General features: G+C 40.8%; 1 long non-coding RNA gene across 1 annotated transcript in view; it reads right to left on the bottom strand.

Annotated features, from left to right (window-relative positions):
• LOC137226462 (uncharacterized) overlaps positions 1-19579 on the bottom strand; it is a 143151-nt gene that overhangs the window by 121953 nt on the left and 1619 nt on the right. The window lies entirely within an intron of this gene.

A 19579-nucleotide genomic window follows, 5' to 3' on the forward strand; every position in this document is an offset into this window, starting at 1 on the left:
CAAGGCCAGTGCCTATAAAAAATGGCAAATTGGTAAGCAAATATCTTTGGATGTTTCCCCTCTAACCACTGTTTTTCTATTGTCTTTGTTCTTAGTTGGATGAGCAAGTAGAACAAGATTCTGCTTTTACAGATAAACCAGGAAAGTTTCATGTCCAGAATGTAAATAAAGCACCATTTCCCTCGAACAGCACACCACGTATAAAACTAAAATGCAGAAAATCTGAAAATTAGGCTAGAGCCCAGAACATCATTTTTAAAGTACCCATTTGCACAGTAGTAATTTATAAAAGCCTTGCAGTTTGTGAAATGAATGTTTTTCTTTGAGGTGAACGCCTTGATTCATGAAAACTTCCCATTTAATTTCATCATCAGCTATCTTTTAACCCAGGTGCATGGGTTAAAAACTTCCCATTTAATTTCATCATCAGCTATCTTTTATTTATTTAATTTTATTTATTTAATAATTTAATAAATTTATTAAATTTATAAATTTATTTAATAAAAATTTAATTTATTTAATTTAATTAAATAAATAAATTTAATTTATTTATTAAATTTCATCATCAGCTATCTTTTCACCCAGGTGCATGGTTAACTGAAGGATCAATTATCAAGTAATAGTTGACTGGCCAAAAAGTCGCTCTTAAATTTGGCTGATGAAGCATAACTGTTGCATTCTTTCCGCTGTGTGTCAAGTTCAACACAAATTAGCCATGATATTGCTGGATATCATGCAGCGGGTTTAATAAATCATAAGAATGGCTGATATCCATGAATCCAACTTGCTGCAGTTGATGGTGGGGCTAGAAAGAAGCAAGATGACTTGATGTCAGAAGCAGTGATGAAATCGGAATCTTCTACATCTATGGATGTTTTGACTCTGACACACGACTTTTCTTTTTCTACTGTAACCTTGCCATCATGCTGTTTACTGTAAAGGGAGGGGTGGTTTAAATTAGAACAAAATAATCTTCCTGTCAGCCAGTAAAGCATGTACACACAGTTCAGCCAGTTTTTACTTCTGGTCCAGTGAAGAATTCCTAACCTTGTCAAGTCCATGAGTGACATCTCTCATCTGTTCAGTATGTCTCCAGGTACTCTTTCCTTCGTACTGGGTCTTGGTCCAATCTCTTGAGCAGAACCTCCCAGCAAACCTCCCACCAGAAGATTCCCTCATGAAAAATTAACATGAAAAATGGTCTGGAGCTGGTGAAAACCCACTTGGCCCCTGGTGAAACTTCACTATAGAGACCATCCAACAAGAGGATACTTCCGTGACCCAGATCACACAGGCCTCCCTAGAGAACAACTATCGCTGAAGTGAAGTTCATACACAAAAGTTACACACCACAGGAATAAGGAGGTATCAACTCAGCAAATGGGAGAATTTACAATTGAGAACTCAAAGTAAGGAAATCATTTTTGAAAGGCTCCCAAATCAAAATTTTCGAAATGTTCAGAGTGTAAATCAAGGAACAGAACAGAACCAGAAGGCGGGAACAGGACAAATTGAAAAAGTGCACTTTGGGGCTTCCCTGGTGGCGCAGTGGTTGAGGGTCCGCCTGCCGATGCAGGGGACACGGGTTCGTGCCCCAGGCCGGGAGGATCCCACATGCTGCAGAGCGGCTGGGCCCATGAGCCATGGCCGCTGAGCCTGCGCGTCCAGAGCCTGTGCTCCGCAACGGGAGAGGCCGCAACGCTGAGAGGCCCGCGTACCGCAAAAATTAAAAAAAAAAAAAGAGTGCACTTTGAAATCAGGAGACACGTTGAACAACAGGGCTCAGCCGAAGAAGTAGAACCAGCAGGAGATAATATATTCAGAGACTTATTACAAGGAATTGGCTTATATAATTGTAGGGGCTGGCTAAGCAAGTTCAACATCCATAGGAAGGGCAGTTAGGGTGGGAGTGAAACGGAGCAAGACCCTAAGGTTCTTCCCCGCTGCCACCCCCATGCCCTGAGCCTGCCTTTTGTCTGTGGAAAAAATTTAGCCAAAGAATAGGTTTAATCAGAGAAGTGAGAAAATGCAGAAACAGAGGAAAACAGTCAAAGGAGACCAAATAATAATAGTTTAGTCATTAAGCACAGTCAAGGACCTTTAGTTCCTCCTTAAGGGCTACAGATAATATTCTGAGCCATATCCTATGAGCTGTCTTATAGATACTGAAACCCACGCTAGGTGGAAGAAGTTAACTACATGATGACCAGGCTGTAGCCATGACATAAGCTGCCACAATTCCAAGAACTGGACTCAAAGAAATGGAAACAGACCCCGGAACTGAAGATTAACAGTACCTAAAACAATCGAGATGACAGTAGTCATACCACCGAGGACCGATTTCAAGATGAGTGTCAGAGCTGACTGTATTGTTTCTGCATGTAGCCCCCTCCCTCTGTCTATAAAAGCTCTTGCCCCCTGATTGTCAGTGGGGAGTCGGCTTTTGGACAGGCATCTGCCCTCCTCCCCCACTCCACCCCACCCCTCTGGTTGCCGGCATCCATAATAAAGCAAACTTTCCTTTCCGCCAACCTGGGCTCTTTATGGGCTTTTGAGCAGCGAGCAGCCAGACCTGGGTTCGGTAACAGCAAGATCAAGAGAAGACTGGAACCCATGGGCATAGGCCAAAGCGGTTGTCCACGGGTAGAATTTTCTCCCTCTCCCTCTTCCTACCTCTCTTTCTCCTTCCCCTTCCTCCCCTGCTCCCTTCACGCCCTCTCTCTCTGAAACCTCAGCCCCACTTTTAAGGCTTCCCAACCTTCTACCTCAATCCCACACTCTCAATATCCATTTCTACACATAGTCTCCAGATTTCTGTCCATATAAATTGGAAAAAATCATGCAGTTCTTTATGTGTGAATTGCATCTCTTCATCGGAGTAGGATGGAGATAATAATTAACTTCCACTTGTAAAATACGTACTAAAATGTTGGAACATGCAAGTGAGGGGCCCTGAACTTCAGCTTTGTTCACATCACAGAAAGTCAACCTCTCTATCTCAGGAAAAAATAACAAGATTATAAGAGTGGCTGCCTCTTTGGAGGGGAACACAGGACCAGGAATTAAATTTAAGGAGACTTACATTTTCCTTGTGTCTGGCGGAAAGCAGAAGTAAGGGCAACCACTAAAAATATGAAAGTGTGCATAACTTTCAAACCAGGAAGGAGAAAGGGAGAGAAAGAATGAAGAAAATGCAATCGATTCAATCCTGTTTAAGTAGAGAAGAGAATGACTCAGCATAGGTCGCTCATTGATTCATGCATTTGCTCACTCAGCAGAAGTTTATTAAGTATCGGTTAGATGCCAGGCACTATGTCCCTGTTCACATTGAGAGCAGAATATTCAGGAAATGCCTTTAGCCCTAGTCCAGGAAAGCTTAGAAATAATTATCTCCTAGTTTATTTCTCTCGGTCTATTTTATAATCTGCTAAGTGAACAATATTTTCAATAGTTGAGCTATTCTATAAACTCACAGGCTCTTCTGACTCTCTCATTCCCCCAAACTTCCATTTGTTCCAAGATTTGGCTTTGTAACATAAAAATAGGCCACAGGGACCCACACTCAATAGCTACCATGAGGCAATACACTTCTTCAACTCAAGCAAGTATTTAGGGACTGAGCTGAGGGAGCGTCTAGATGATCCCATAGAATCCCAGGAACATGCTGGCCTAACGTGAAGAATAGCAAATACTCTTCCTTCCTTTTACTCCAGGCCAACAGCACATGCTGTATTGGAAAGTGTACTCGAAGGAAAACCAGTGGCCCAGGCTGTAGGCCTTTTTCTAACACCCAAAGTATTGATTACCCCATCTATGAACGCTACCATGGGATTGTTGATAAAAATGAAAAAAGATAATAAATTAGAAAGCAGAGGTTGGATGTTTTTTTGTTTTGCTTTGGTTAGAGAAATCAATCATCTCAATTCTTGGGCCTCGTTTCCCTTACTTGTAAATCAGGGGTGTTGGACTAGATCAAGGATGCCTCAGGGGCCTGGCAGGTAATAGAAACAAGTGAAAAGGGGGCAGCCTTGGTGTAAAACAGTAGACTTTGTTGGGGCACATGGCACAATTGGGGAATGCAAACCTATGCAAAGAACACAAAACAAAAACAAAAACACCCTGTGACAGTCGGAGTGTGGTCCCCAGATGGCACTCTCTCTAATAATCCATAAAAGGAACAGCCTTGAGTCTGTACATGCAACGTATTCAAGTTGCAAATGAAGAGGACTCTCCACTAAATACCTTTCCCCCCCACCCTGAAAAGTCAAGTAGCTTAAGTATAAGCATTTGGAGACCAAATAAGAGCAGGGTAGAGGGTAAGAGGTGGGGAAAAGGTACAGGGAAGATGAGGAAATAAAGCGAGAATAAGGATGGTGACAGTTTAAAACAGACAACTGGTAACAATTAATCCATTCTACCAATGCACCCCTAGAGGCCCACAGTTTTGTTAGGAATTGACGTGTACTCTAAGGAGATCCCAGATCGATAGAACACACTCAGGGATCCTGAGTCTTCTGGTCTGATGCTATTTTCCTAGATCACCAGTTCTTCCATAGTTGGTTTCCTTCTCCTTTTGCAGATTATTTCCAAGGATGGCATGCTGTGTACTCTTTTGCAAAGGGGCTTTGCCACTACTCCCATCAAGAGGTGGAGAAGTCAGGTTCCCTTCTCCTTGAATCTGGAATGGGCCTGACTTGTGTTGACCAAAAGAATATGGCAGAAGTGATGCCATATGACTTCCAAGCTAAGGTCTTGCAACTCATATTTTCACCTTCTTCAAAGCCTTGAACTGTCTTGAAAACAAGTCAGAGCTATCATGCCGGACAGATAAGTTGAGTTGAGCTCCAGCCAATAGCCAGAACCTAGGCCCCAGTATGCAAATGAGGCCATCTTGGACACTCTATCCCCAACTAAGTGCCCAGCTGAATACGGCCACATGAATGACCCCAGAGCGAGCAGAAGAACTGCGCAATTGAGCCCAACCAACTCACGGGGTTGTGGGAAACACTAAATCCTTGTTATTTTAAGCCATTACTCTTAGGTTACATAGCACTAGATAACTGAAACAAAAACACAACATTATGGTCATCCAGACACCACAAGGACTCTTAGACCAAATCTTTGACTTTACAAGTCAAGCCCTGATGGGACAGACAGAACTGGAGCTTTTTTTTTAGAAGGTCTGTCTTCCGTGGCACCTGCATGGTTTTCCCTAATAGAATGAGATTTCCTTGAGAATTCAAAAGCTGTGAAATAACACAAACATCAAGTTCGAGCCCCTTATTTAATAGAATCTAAGGCCAGAGAGGTTAAGAAGCTGGCTCAGGGTCACACAGCCCTCTAGTGGCCAAGGTGGGACTTGAATTCAAGGCTTCTGAGTTTTAATCGACTGCTCTTTCCAATAAAATATGCTGCCTCCTGACATTCCACCGAAAGATTTCCATCACATCAGAATTACTGATATAAACAAACTCCCAGGCAAAATAGTAATCTCAGAAAAGAATGGTTGACAAATATTTTGCAGTCCCGTAGGCAAAATGTAGTATGAAAATACAGGCTTTGGGGTCAGGATATCTGGGTCTAAGTCCTGAATCCTCCATATATTTCCTGCGTGACCTCTTTAAGCCTATTTCTCACCTGTGAAGTGCTCCCATGAAAAGTGCTTTACAGCTGTTTCCTTAGACTCCCAGGAGAATTTTCTGAGAGTTAACTTTGGAGCTGAAATTTGCCTCCACTGTGAAAATCCAACTATAGAGTACTCAGAAGCAAGCTTGAGCCTGACCACCTTGCCCAGAAACCTGAGGACTGACTGTGCTGGGAGAGGGGGACAGTCAATGAGGCCTGAGTCAGCTCCATAGCCCAGCCCACACTGGTGAGTTCATGAGGCAGTGTTGGCCCCTAATCACCCTGAGTAACAGGGGTAGACAAGATCTGAAGCATGACTCTAGGCTGTGGGGAAACAATTTCCAAGGCTTCAGAGCACGCACTGCCTCTAGATCTTGCAAGCACACGCAGAATACCTATCACGCCCTTGGGTCCCTGGGTGTAAGGAAGTGTGCTTCCCATGACTTGCGTTCTGAAACCATGACTGAGCTTGCCCTGGTCCCTGGCACTGAGAAACATCAATATCTCCAGGAAAGAGTGTTTGATGTGCACCCTGACAATCGCCCTTTCTTTCCGAGGCGGAATAATATCCCAATCCTGTTGGGGGTGGGAGATAAGACCTGTTAATTTCTCCAAAGAAAATATGTGAGGTCGACTTGCAGATCAGCACCCTGCCTGACCTCAGTCTATTTTCTGCAGCCGTTCTTATCTAGATTCCCCAACTGCGCACATTCTCTCTGCCCCAGCAACCCAAAACGCTTTTTTGTCAAGTGAGATATGGTTTCACTTTGCTGACTCCGCTCGAGATTTGCCCCATGGAAAATGTAAATTTGCAAATCAGGATCAGAAGCAGTGACTCTGCCCCGATGCTGTGTGCGTGTGAGAGAGGCGGCAGAAGGAGGAGATGTGCCAGGAATACATGAGGCTGAAAACTTAGCTTGAGAGTGTGTCACAGCCCAGAATCAAAGGGGGAGGCCTGGGGAGGCACTGGGAGTGGCTCCCACTACAACTGCTGTGAGGGCACCGATGCTCAATTTTCGGGAAACACAAGGTTTATCGCCAGAACAGAGAGAAAGGACTCATGTCATAGGAAGGTGGGGCTCGTGTTGGGGAGCAGGGAAAGATAAGGTATGTCAGGCAAGGCTGGGCAAGACTGTGGGAGACCAAGGCCAGATGCAGAGACACCCAATGTGGGGGGATTCGGATCCCAGGCTTGTCAGTCTCCCTTTCAATAGCCCCTTCCCTTCATCTTCCAACCTCCTAGAACAACTGAATTGTTTAGTTTGTAGTCTTCCCTTATTAGAATGCAAGCTCCACAAGGCATGCATTTTCTGCCTGTTTTCTTCACATATGTATCTCCAGCTCCTGGAACAGCAGGTGAGTCAGAAACATTTGTTGAATGAACAAGTGGATTCAATAACATGTAGCAGGTTGAAGTGGGAAAAGAAAACAATGTCTTTTTGTCTAATCATAGAGTCTTTAATTTTGCTGTGGAAACAAACTGAAGAGCAACAAAATACCATCTCTTCTAATGGCTGGATTTGGAATGCAAGACTGTTTGGGGATGATGGATATAACTTTCTGTGAAAACTGGAAAGCTATTGTCTTGGGAGACGCTCCCACCTCCAGACCTTCACTTCTGCATCTCCCTCCACAATTACGTAAGGTCAAATCCCTGTAATAAATCCCTGTCCCGCCATTCTCACAGGGACTCTATTCTCCTCCCTGAAACTTGACTTCAAAAGTTATTGACACCAGAAAGGTTTCCAGGAAAGCAGAAGGGTGAGGATAGGAATCTGCAACTGGTTCTCTGACTGGCTAGATTTAAAGACATTAATGGCCATGTTTCCACTGGCAAAAGTTACACATGGCATACGGTGACCAAAAAGTTCCCTCAGGTACTGTCTGTAGTCACCTAGAGTCAAGACCCTACAGAAGTTAAAGGCTTTGGATGACCAAGTAGTCCCATATTTTAGTGGAAATATGGTACAAACTATGGGGTTGTTTGCTTGCTTCTAAGTGAGCTGGAGAGCTTAAAGGAAAAAACGGATGTGCTTAGGGCTTTGCATTTCCAGCTAAAGGTCTGCAGAAGTTATCAGAAATCTCCTATGACTACCATATGACCCAGCAATCCCACTACTGGGCATATACCCTGAGAAAACCATAATTCAAAAAGAGTCATGTACCAAAATGTTCACTGCAGCTCTATTTACAATAGCCCGGAGATGGAAACAACCTAAGTGTCCATCATCGGATGAATGGATAAAGAAGATGTGGCACATATATACAATGGAATATTACTCAGCCATAAAAAGAAACGAAATTGAGCTCTTTGTAATGAGGTGGATAGACCTAGAGTCTGTCATACAGAGTGAAGTAAGTCAGAAAGAGAAAGACAAATACCGTATGCTAACACATATATATGGAATTTAAGAAAAAAAATGTCATGAAGAACCTAGGGGTAAGACAGGAATAAAGACACAGACCTACTAGAGAATGGACTTGAGGATATGGGGAGGGGGAAGGGTGAGCTGTGACAGGGCGAGAGAGTGGCATGGACATATATACACTAACAAACGTAAGGTAGATAGCTAGTGGGAAGCAGCCGCATGGCACAGGGAGATCAGCTCGGTGCTTTGTGACCGCCTGGAGGGGTGGGATAGGGAGGGTGGGAGGGAGGGAGATGCAAGAGGGAAGAGATATGGGAACATATGTATATGTATAACTGATTCACTTTGTTATAAAGCAGAAACTAACACACCATTGTAAAGCAATTATATCCCAATAAAGATGTTAAAAAAAAAAAAAGAAAAGAAATCTCCTATGACCACTCTGAAAGAAACCATACCTCCATGGACTCAGGGTTGAGATTTCTGAAAGCCAAGCCTAGAGTCTAATTCTGCAGGTACGGTGCCTTCCTACAAGACACAGTATATGTAACAAACCCAAGGTAAATATATAGTGCTATCTCATAGCCAGAGTGCTCATGTCTGGAAAGCAAGAGATAGAACTGGGATTGGCTCTTCTCACTATTAGACTTAATAACCCACATAAGGAGTCCTGGCTCTTTATGTTGATGCTGCAACCTTGAGCTTAATGTTCTGTAAGACATCCTGTCCGAGGGAGAAATGGTTCCACCAGTAAACACAGTCAATGTTCCATTAAATTGGAAGCTGGGATTGCCCTCTAGTCAATTTGGGTTCTTTGTGCCAACGAACCAGTAGTCAGCTCTGAGAGGCTGATTTTTATTGACTCTGTCAGCTGCTCTTCCTTACCATCTTCCAGTTGAGTTTGGCCAATGGGAGGCACTGGCAGAGGATTCAAAGGATGGGAGGAGAGAATTTGAAGTATCTACTCACTTGACTCACTCCCTGCTGGGCCATGGGCTGACAGTGGCTGTATTCCTCTACCAAAAACCACAGCTTTGCCCCTTTGCCCAAGGGCTAGTATTGGCTTCCTGCTGTTGTTAGATCCTGAGTGCTTAACCCTACTCAGACCTCTATAAATAGTCCCTCCAGTCACTCCTTTTGAATATGTGGGCCATCCTGCCAGCTCCCTGACTGATACAAGAAAGTTGCGATCTGAATCTCATTCTGATCACCTTATTTACACTTCTCATTAGCTCTCATAATTGTTAAGTTAATTGCCTTGGTCTGAGTACATAGTCATAGTATCTTCATTTGCTGAGCAAAAGAAAAGCTTTTTTTTAAAAAAAAAAAAGTAACAGAACAGTTAGGCAAAGATTTCTCAGAATACAAAAAGCAAAAACCATAAACAAATTTGAAAGATTAGACTTCATCAGAGGTTAAAAACTGTTGCTTTTCAAAAGATACTCTTAAGAAAATGGAAAGGCAAATCTAGACTGGGAGAAGATATTTACAAAACATATATCTGATAAAAAAGACTTTTCTCCAGAATACATAAAGAACACTTAGAACTCAAGAAAAAGAAAATTTTCTTAGAGAAAATTTTTAAAAATTTAATGGGCAAATAAAGATTTTAAATGGGCAAAAGATAAGATACTTCAACAATGAGGATAGATGGATGTAAAATAAGCAAATGGACATCCAAATTAAAATTACAAGGAGATACCACTACATACTCACTAGAACAGTCAAAATTTAAATGGCTGAAAATACCAGATGTTGGCAAGAATGTGGAACAGCTGTAGCTGTCATCTATTGTTTTGGGGAATGTGAAATGGTGCAACCACTTTGGAAAACAAGTTGGCAGTTTCTTAAAAAGTTAAATATACATTCAACATATGACTCAGCAATTTTACTTTTATGCATTTACCCAAGAGAAATGAAACTTGGGTCCACTCAAAGCTTGTACACAAATGTTCACAGCAACTCTACGCATAATAGCCAACAACTGGAAACAACCCAAAACAATTGATCAACAGGTGAAGGGATAAACAAATTGTGGTATATTCATACAATGGAATGTCACATAACATCAAGAAGGAATAAACTGCACATAAACAACATGGATGGATCTCAAAATCGTTACACTGAGTTACAGAAGGTGGACACAAAAGAACATGTACTGGGGGCTTCCCTGGTGGCGCAGTGGTTGAGAGTCCGCCTGCCGATGCAGGGGATGCGGGTTCGTGCCCCGGTCTGGGAAGATCCCGCATGCCGCGGAGCGGCTGGGCCCGTGAGCCATGGCCGCTGAGCTCTCGCGTCCAGAGCCTGTGCTCCACAACGGGAGAGGCCACAACAGTGAGAGGCCCGTGGACCGCAAAAAAAAAGCAGATCAGCAGTTGCCTGAGGCTAAGGGTGTGGGGAATGGAGAGAAGAATGACTGGGATGGGGCACAAGGGAACTCTTTGGAAAGGCAGAAATATTCTGCACACTTACTGAGGCAGTAGTTACACAGGTGTATAAATCTGTCTAAACTTGTTGAAATGTACACCTAAAGTTTATGGATTTTATTGTTTGTAAACTGTTCTTCAGTAAAGCTGATCAGAAAAAAAAGGAAAAAAAAAAAGCAGCAGCACAAATTGTTGTGATCCCAGCATGCTCAAACACTTCTCTTGACAAATCATTTGTGGATTGCAATCACAGCTGTTCTGCGGTAGCCTCTGGAACTGGATTACAGCCAGCAAACATGCTCCCAGATGCTGGAACATCAGTCACGCTGGAGAGGTCATATTTCAGGTCTTTGGGGGATTTGATATATTCCCTGACCTTAAACAGACCACTACCACCTACAATGGAATACTGCATTCTACAGATAAAGAACTGGAGACTGATCTATTATCTTACTCTCTTATACAGTTTAACATCAATACTTTTTCTCCTGTTATCAGACAAAATACAAGGCTATAGGAAAGCTATGCAAGATAAAGATTACAAATGAGGAAGTGTACCCAGATACAAGGTGGTTGATTACCTCCAAGACAAGTGATGCCAAAGAGACAATCTCCAAATTCCAGTAAAAACAGCTATAACTCAAGCTCTGTGGCTAACCGAGATTCACCAATGCACACAAGAAAAAACTTAGCAGTTCTCGAGACAAATCTGTTCCAAGGAACAAATCTGTTCCTTGCTACACTCAGCAAACAAGCATCATCCAGAGTCAACAATTTGTCTTTGACTAAATAGGTTTTATTCTTTAGTTATTACCATTTTGTCCTCTCAAGGGTGAAGTGATGAAGCAAAAATCTTTGCTAAATAGACCATAAAGTTTGCCGCTAGTTCAAGGATTAGACACATCAACAACCTAGACACCATTACCTGGGTTTTTGTTTTTTTTTTTTTTTTAACTTACATGAGATCTGGCCTGGGGCCAAGAAAATGTTATTAAATTGGCGCAGCATCAGGCCATGGGAGGATGGCATTTAAGAGAAGAGGGTTGGCAGAGAGGTTGATTAAATGCTTAGTGTAGGCTTACTTCCCTAGAATCCAAATACCTGAAAATTCACATAACAGAATTTTTTGCTGTATTATTCAAAGATATCTGATGTTCATACTACAAAGGCAAAGGTATTTCAAGAGAGCAAAGTGATGTCTGAATCAAAGGAAAGCTTAGATTTGGTATAATTTAACATTGAGTATATTTATTGTGCTCTAATTCTTTGAAAAAAATCATGTTTTATGATAGTAACTCTCCACAAACCAGAATATTCAATTGATTAATCTAGGAGCTCCTTACAAGCAGGAACTATATAACTCTTATTTCATCCCTATACCTAGCACAGTGACAAGCACAAAATGTTCATTCAGTGAATTTTAATTGAAATAAAATGAAAACATGCAATATGGTTCAATCTTTTTAAAAAAGAAAAGAACTCCATATATATGTTCATATATTCATATAAACATGGAAGAAATATGGCAAGATACATGCCAAACTTCTAAGAAAAACTACCTCACGGATTTGAGGTAATAGGGAGAGAATTTAACATTTCCTTTAAAACGTAGCACAGTAGTCAAGATCATAGGCTTAGTAGTCAGACTAGGTTCAAATCCCAACCCTACCACTTTTTATGTGTGTCACTGGGCAAGTTCTTAACCTCTGTGTGCCTTGTTCCCTCAACTGTGAGTGGAGATCATAAGGCTTCCAACCTCACAGGGTTGGGATGAAGATTACCTCAATCTTCAGATAATATTAATACACTTCAGAGTGCTTCATACTTAACAACTACTTGATTAAGTTAGCTATCATTAGTATTTTGTTTGATACTTACAGTGATCAAGGAGTACTTTGGAAATAAAGGAAAAATATTTCACAGCAAAAGTAATTTTAAAGGAACCAAAGTATAATACAAGAAGAAGAAGGAAGAAGAGGAGGAAGGAAGCAACGGAGGCAAATGGGGAGGAGGAGAAATACAGCCATTGGTTTCATCCTGAAGAAATTTTGCCTTGAGCCCTCCGACTTGCTCCAAGGATGGGCTGGTTGCTCCACACTTCCCGCATAGCTATCATCTTGGACTTTGCTTTCACCTTCATCTTTAGGATTTCTTTTGTCTATCACTTATGTCCAATCACATTTTCCTGGGTCCCAAGTTTTCACTTCTCTTCATACCTTCTCATTTTGGTAAGTCATATTTACCATTACCCTCTTAAGAAGGGGTGCGTGGCAGTTAAGTTTTTTGAGATACAGCATGCCTGAAAAGGTCTTTATTATGCACTCATGCTAAATTATGTTTGCGTGGTTAGGTGTAAAATTCTACAATGGAAATAATATTCCTTCAGAATTTTAAGACATTGCTCCATTGTCTTTTAGCTTCCCGCAGTCCTATAGAGAAGTTTGATACCATTTTATTTGTATTCTTTGTTTCAAACCTGAGTTTTCTATCTGAAGGCTTTTAGGATCTTCTCTTTGTCCCATGTGCTCTGAAAGTTCACAGTGGTTGGACTTGGTGCTTTCATCCCTTGTGTTAGGCACTCAGTGGACCTTTTGGTCTGGCAACTCATGCCCTTCAATTCTGGGAGATTTTCATAAATTACTTCTTTGATAACTTCCTCCTTCCTCCTGTTTTTGCTACTCTTTCTTTGGAATGTTGTTTGTTTCTGTTGTTGTTCTCCATTGTTGCCTATTTTCCATCTCCTTACCTTTTTCCTTTATACTTTGCAGAAATTTAAACCTTATTTTCCAAACTTTCTTTACAGTTTAAAAAAATATCTTCTATAATACTTTGAATTTCTAAGAGCTCTTTTTTGTTCTCTGTATGTTCTTTTTTACATGGCAACTGTAGCTTGCTTCACAGATGTAAAATTTTCTCCTAGATCATTGAGAATATTAATAGAAGGTAGTTGTTTTTTCTCCAGTTTTCTTCTCCCTGTACCTTCTGTTTCCTCCATTAATATTTTTGTTTTAGGTTCTTTCATATTAAAGGGTTTCCTCAAATGCCTGGCAATCCTTCTATGTCTGTTCATATTTAAAAGTGGGAGGGTGGAAGAGTAAGAAGTGGAGATCACCTTCTTCCCCACAGATACACCAGAAATACATCTACACGTGGAACAACTCCCACAGAACACCTACTGAACGATGGCAGAAGACCTCAGACTTCCCAAAAGTCATGTGGATGAAAGGCTCTTGGTGCTGCAGCCAGGAGTCAGTGCTGTGCCTCTGAGGTGGGAGAGCCAACTTCAGGACACTGGGCCACAAGAGACCTCCCAGCTCCACATAATATCAAATGGCGAAAATCTCCCAGAGATCTCCATCTCAACACCAGCAGCCAGCTTCACTCAATGACCAGCACGCTACAGTGCTGGACATCCTATGCCAAACAACTAACAAGACAGGAACACAAACCAACCCACTAGCAGAGAGGCTGCCTAAAATTATAATAAGTCCACAGACACCCCACAACACACCACCAGACGTGGACCTGCCCACCAGAAAGACAAGATCCAGCCTCATCCACCAGAACACAGGCACTAGTCCCCTCCACCAGGAAGCCTACACAACCCACTGAACCAACCTTAGCCACTGGGGACAGACACCAAAAACAACGAGAACTACGAGCCTGCAGCCTGCAAAAAGGACACCCCAAGCACGGTAAGTTAAGCAAAATGAGAAGACAGAAAAAAACACAGCAGATGAAGGAGCAAGATAAAAACCCACCAGACCTAAAAAATGAAGAGGAATTAGGCAGTCTACCTAAAAAACAATTCAGAATAATGATAGTAAAGATGATCCAAAAGCTTGGAAATAGAATAGACAAAATGCAAGAAACATTTAACAAGGACCTAGAAGAGCTAAAGATGAAACAAACAATGATGAACAACACAATAAATGAAATTAAAAATACTCTAGATGGCATCAATAGCAGAATAACTGAGGCAGAAGAACGGATAAGTGACCTGGAAGATAAAATAGTGGAAATAACTACTGCAGAGCAGAATAAAGAAAAAGCAATGAAAAGAACTGAGGACAGTCTCAGAGACCTCTGGGACAACACTAAACGCACCAACATTAGAATTATAGGGGTTCGCAAAGAAGAAGAGAAAAAGAAAGGGACTGAGAAAATATTTGAAGAGATTATAGTTGAAAACTTCCCTCATATGGAAAAGGAAATAGTTAATCAAGTCCAGGAAGCACAGAGAGTCCCATACAGGATAAATCCAAGGAGAAATACACCAAGACAAATACTAATCAAACTGTCAAAAATTAAATAAAAAGAAAACATATTAAAAGCAGCAAGGGAAAAACAACAAATAACACACAAGGTAATCCCCATAAGGTTAACAGCTGATCTTTCAGCAGAAACTCTGCAAGCCAGAAGGGACTGGCAGGACATATTTAAAGTGATGAAGGAGAAAAACCTGCAACCAAGATTACTCTACCCAGCAAGTATCTCATTCAGATTTGATGGAGAAATTAAAACCTTTAGAGACAAGCAAAAGCTGAGAGAGTTCAGCACCACCAAACCAGCTTAACAACACTGCTAAAGGAACTTCCCTAGGCAAGAAACACAAGAGAAGGAAAAGACCTACAATAACATACCCAAAATAATTAAGAAAATGGCAATAGGAACATACATATCGATAATTACCTTAAATGTAAATGGACTAAATCCTCCCACCAAAAGACACAGATTGGCTGAATGGATACAAAAACAAGACCCATATATTTGCTGTCTACAAGAGACCCACTTCAGACCCAGAGACACATACAGACTGAAAGTAAGGGGATGGAAAAAGATACTTCATGCAAATGGAAACCAAAAGAAAGCTGGAGTAGCAATTCTCATATCAGACAAAATAGACTTTAAAATAAAGACTACTACAAGAGGCAAAGAAGGACACTACATAATGATCAAGGGATCGATCCAAGAAGAAGATATAACAATTGTAAATATTTATGCACCCAACATAGGAGCACCTCAATACATAAGGCAAATACTAACAGCCATAAAAGGGGAAATCAACAGTAACACATTCATAGTGGGGACTTTAACACCCCACTTTCACCAATGCACAGATCATCCAAAATGAAAATAAATAAGGAAACACAAGATTTAAATGATACATTAAACAAGATGGACTTAATTGATATTTATAGGACATTCCACCCAAAAACAACAGAATACACATTTTTCTCAAGTGCTCATGGAACATTCTCCAGGATAGATCATATCTTGGGTCACAAATCAAGCCTTGGTAAATTTAAGAAAATTGAAATTGTATCAAGTATCTTTTCCGACCACAAAGCTATGAGATGAGATATCAATTATAGGAAAAGATCTGTAAAAAATACAAACACATGGAGACTAAACAATACACTACTTAATAACGAAGTGATCACTGAAGAAATCAAAGAGGAAATTAAAAAATACCTAGAGACAAATGACAATGGAGACATGATGACCCAAAATCTATGGGATGCAGCAAAGGCAGTTCTAAGAGGGAAGTTTATAGCAATACAATCCTACCTTAAGAAACAGGAAACATCTCGAATAAACAACCTAAACTTGCACCTAAAGCAATTAGAGAAAGAAGAACAAAAAAACCCCAAAGTTATCAGAAGGAAAGAAATCATAAAAATCAGATCAGAAATAAATGAAAAAGAAATGAAGGAAAAAATAGCCAAGATCAATAAAACTAAAAGCTGGTTCTTTGAGAAGATAAACAAAATTGATAAACCATTAGGCAGACTCATCAAGAAAAAAAGGGAGAAGACTCAAATCAATAGAATTAGAAATGAAAAAGGAGAAGTAACAACTGACACTGCAGAAATACAAAAGATCATGAGAGATTACTACAAGCAACTCTATGCCAATAAAATGGACAACTTGGAAGAAATGGACAAATTGTTAGAAATGCACAACCTTCCAAGACTGAATCAGGAAGAAATAGAAAATATGAACAGACCACTCACAAGGACTGAAATTGAAACTGTGATTAAAAATCTTCCAACAAACAAAAGCCCAGGACCAGATGGCTTCACAGGAGAATTCTATGAAACATTTAGAGAAGAGCTAACACCTATCCTTCTCAAACTCTTCCAAAATATAGCAGAGGGAGGAACACTCCAAAACTCATTCTACGAGGCCACCATCACCCTGATACCAAAACCAGACAAGGATGTCACAAAGAAAGAAAACTGCATGCCATTATCACTGATGAACATAGATGCAAAAATCCTCAACAAAATACTAGCAAACAGAACCCAAAAGCACATTAAACAGATCATACACCATGTTCAAGTGGGGTTTATTCCAGGAATGCAAGGATTCTTCAATATACGCAAATCAATCAACGTATACACCATATTAACAAATTGAAGGAGAAAAACCATATGATCATCTCAATAGATGCAGAGAAAGCTTTCAACAAAATTCAACACTGATTTATGGTAAAAACCCTGCAGAAAGTAAGCATAGAGGGAACTTTCCTCAACATAATAAAGGCCGTATATGACAAAACCACAGCCAACATCATCCTCAATGGTGAAAAACTGAAAGCATTTCCACTAAGATCAGGAACAAGACAACGTTGCCCACTCTCACCACTCTTATTCAACACAGCTTTGGAAGTTTTAGCCACAGCAATCAGAGAAGAAAAGGAAATAAAACAATCCAAATCGGAAAAGAAGAAGTAAAGCTGTCACTGTTTGCAGACGACATGATCCTATACATAGAGAATCCTAAAGATGCTACCAGAAAACTACTAGAGCTAATCAATGAATTTGGTAAAGTGGCAGGATACAAAATTAATGCACAGAAATCTCTGGCATTCCTATATACTAATGATGAAAAATCTGAAAGTGAAATCAAGAAAACACTCCCATTTACTACTGCAACAAAAAGAATAAAATATCTAGGAATAAACCTACCTAAGGAGAGAAAAGACCTGTATGCAGAAAATTATAAGACACTGATGAAAGAAATTAAAGATGATACAAATAGATGAAGAGATATACCATGTTCTTGGATTAGAAGAATCAACATTGTGAAAATGACTCTACTACCCAAAGCAATCTACAGATTCAATGCAATCCCTATCAAACTACCACTGGCATTTTTCACAGAACTAGAACAAAAATTTTCACAATTTGTATGGAAACACAAAAGACCCCGAATAGCCAAAGAAATCTTGAGAACGAAAAATGGAGCTGGAGGAATCCAGCTCCCTGACTTCAGACTATACTACAAAGCTACAGTAATCAAGACAGTATGGTACTGGCACAAAAACAGAAATATAGATCAATGGAACAGGATAGAAAGCCCAGAGGTAAACCCACGCACATATGGTCACCTTATCTTTGATAAAGGAGGCAGGAATGTACAGTGGAGAAAGGACAGCCTCTTCAATAAGTGGTGCTGGGAAAACTGGACAGGTACATGTAAAAGTATGCAATTATATCACTCCCAGCACCATACACAAAAATAAGCTCAAAATGGATTAATGACCTAAATGTAAGGCCAGACACTATCAAACTCTTAGAGGAAAACATAGTCAGAACACTCTATGACATAAATCACAGCAAGATCCTTTTTGACCCACCTCCTCGAGAAATGGAAATAAAAACAAAAATAAACAAATGGGACCTAATGAAACTTCAAAGCTTTTGCACAGCAAAGGAAACCATAAACAAGACCAAAAGACAACCCTCAGAATGGGAGGAAATATTTGCAAATGAAGCAACTGACAAAGGGTTAATCTCCAAAATTTATAAGCAGCTCATGCAGCTCAATAACAAAAAAACAAACAACTCAATCCAAAAATGGACAGAAGACCTAAATAGACATATCTCCAAAGAAGATATACAGACTGCCAACAAACACATGAAAGAATGCTCAACATCATTAATCATTAGAGAAATGCAAATCAAAACTACAATGAGATATCATCTCACACCAGTCAGGATGGCCATCATCAACAATCTAGAAACAATAAATGCTGCAGAGAGTGTGGAGAAAAGGGAACCCTCTTGCACTGTTGGTGAGAATGTAAATTGGTACAGCCACTATGGAGAACAGTATGGAGGTTCCTTAAAAAACTATGAATAGGGACTTCCCTGGGTGTTGCAGTGGTTGAGAGTCCGCCTGCCGATGCAGGGGACACGGGTTCGTGCCCCGGTCCGGGAAGATCCCACATGCCGCGGAGTGGCTGGGCCTGTGAGCCAAGGCTGCTGAGCCTGCGCGTCTGGAGCCTGTGCTCCGCAACAGGAGAGGCCACAACAGTGAGAGGCCCGCGTACCACATAAAAGAAAAAAGAGTCATGTACCAAAATGTTCATTGCAGCTCTATTTACAATAGCCCGGAGATGGAAGCAACCTAAGTGTCCATCATCGGATGAATGGATAAAGAAGATGTGGCACATATATACAATGGAATATTACTCAGCCATAAAAAGAAACGAAATTGAGCTCTTTGTAATGAGGTGGATAGACCTAGAGTCTGTCATACAGAGTGAAGTAAGTCAGAAAGAGAAAGACAAATATCGTATGCTAACACATATATATGGAATTTAAGAAAAAAAATGTCATGAAGAACCTAGGGGTAAGACAGGAATAAAGACACAGACCTACTAGAGAATGGACTTGAGGATATGGGGAGGGGGAAGGGTAAGCTGTGACAAAGTGAGAGAGCGGCATGGACATATATACACTACCAAAGGTAAAATAGATAGCTAGTGGGAAGCAGCCACATAGCACAGGGAGATCAGCTCCGTGCTTTGTGACCACAAGGAAGGGTGGGATAGGGAGGGTGGGAGAGAGGGAGACGCAAGAGGGAAGAGATATGGGAACATATGTGTATGTATAACTGATTCACTTTGTTATAAAGCAGAAACTAACACACCATTGTAAAACCATTATACTCCAATAAAGATGTAAAAAATAAATAAACAAAAGATAATAAAAGTGGGGCACTAAAAAGTTGATTAGATGTGCCTGTTTATTGTGGGGTTTCCTGGAAGATGATATGGCCAGACCATGTCACTGGGGACTCACTGGTGTTAGTATCTCTAGGTCTTTTCTCTTGAGCCGGCTAGAGTTTCCAGAAAGGTACCCTCCA

The sequence above is a fragment of the Pseudorca crassidens genome, chromosome 1, assembly GCF_039906515.1.
Source record: "Pseudorca crassidens isolate mPseCra1 chromosome 1, mPseCra1.hap1, whole genome shotgun sequence".
Lineage (NCBI taxonomy): Eukaryota > Metazoa > Chordata > Mammalia > Artiodactyla > Delphinidae > Pseudorca > Pseudorca crassidens.